The sequence below is a fragment of the Chiloscyllium plagiosum genome, chromosome 10 (assembly GCF_004010195.1).
Source record: "Chiloscyllium plagiosum isolate BGI_BamShark_2017 chromosome 10, ASM401019v2, whole genome shotgun sequence".
In the NCBI taxonomy this organism is placed as follows: domain Eukaryota; kingdom Metazoa; phylum Chordata; class Chondrichthyes; order Orectolobiformes; family Hemiscylliidae; genus Chiloscyllium; species Chiloscyllium plagiosum.
In genome coordinates this window covers 36,202,197-36,202,849 of record NC_057719.1, presented here as the reverse complement: position 1 = coordinate 36,202,849, position 653 = coordinate 36,202,197, and the positions used below count along the sequence as shown (strand labels likewise).

The 653-nt window shown below is 44.3% G+C and overlaps 1 non-coding gene across 1 annotated transcript; it reads left to right on the top strand.

Moving 5' to 3' along the window:
• Nucleotides 1-373: 373 nt before the first annotated feature.
• Nucleotides 374-447, top strand: trnat-cgu. The gene has a single exon. It is a non-coding gene; the product is annotated as a tRNA-Thr (tRNA).
• The last annotated feature ends 206 nt before the right edge of the window (nucleotides 448-653 follow it).

The window sequence follows — 653 nt, the reverse complement described above, 5'->3', positions numbered from 1 at the left end:
CACACACCCGGATCCTGCCAGAATCGGTCCAGTGATCTTTTCCGTCCGTCTATCAGGACAATGACAGCTGATACACGGGAAACAACTACCGCAAATCCACCTCCAATCATATCACCTTTCTGAGTTGGAAGTATCTCGCTGATCCTTCAGTGTCGCTGAGTGTAAATACTGGAACTCCCCCATTGGTATCATGGCTGTATGTCCGTGCTGAGGAGCTGAAAGGTTCAGGAAAGCAACTCAACCCCTAATTTGTAAATTAGAGGACAGATTGCAATTCTCTGTGAGCAACATTGATCCGAAAACACATTTCCAAGTACTGTGAAGAAGTGGTTAACCAACTTCACATATGGATGAGTAAATGCTTGAGACCGGCGGCGCCGTGGCTTAGTTGGTTAAAGCGCCTGTCTCGTAAACAGGCGATCCTGGGTTCACTTCCCAGCGGTGCCTGTTTGTTGCATTTGTATTTGGTCTTGGTGTTTCAACTGTTTACAAATGCCGTGTCAACCAAGTCAGCGTCTTTTTGGACATTCACCCTGTTATGATTTGGAGTTCCAGGTTAAGTTACAACAGTGATTTTTTTAAAAAATTCCGAACTATTAATTAAACCTATGGTTTCTTTCCGTTATTCCACAAGCTCTTCTGCTTCTTATCCT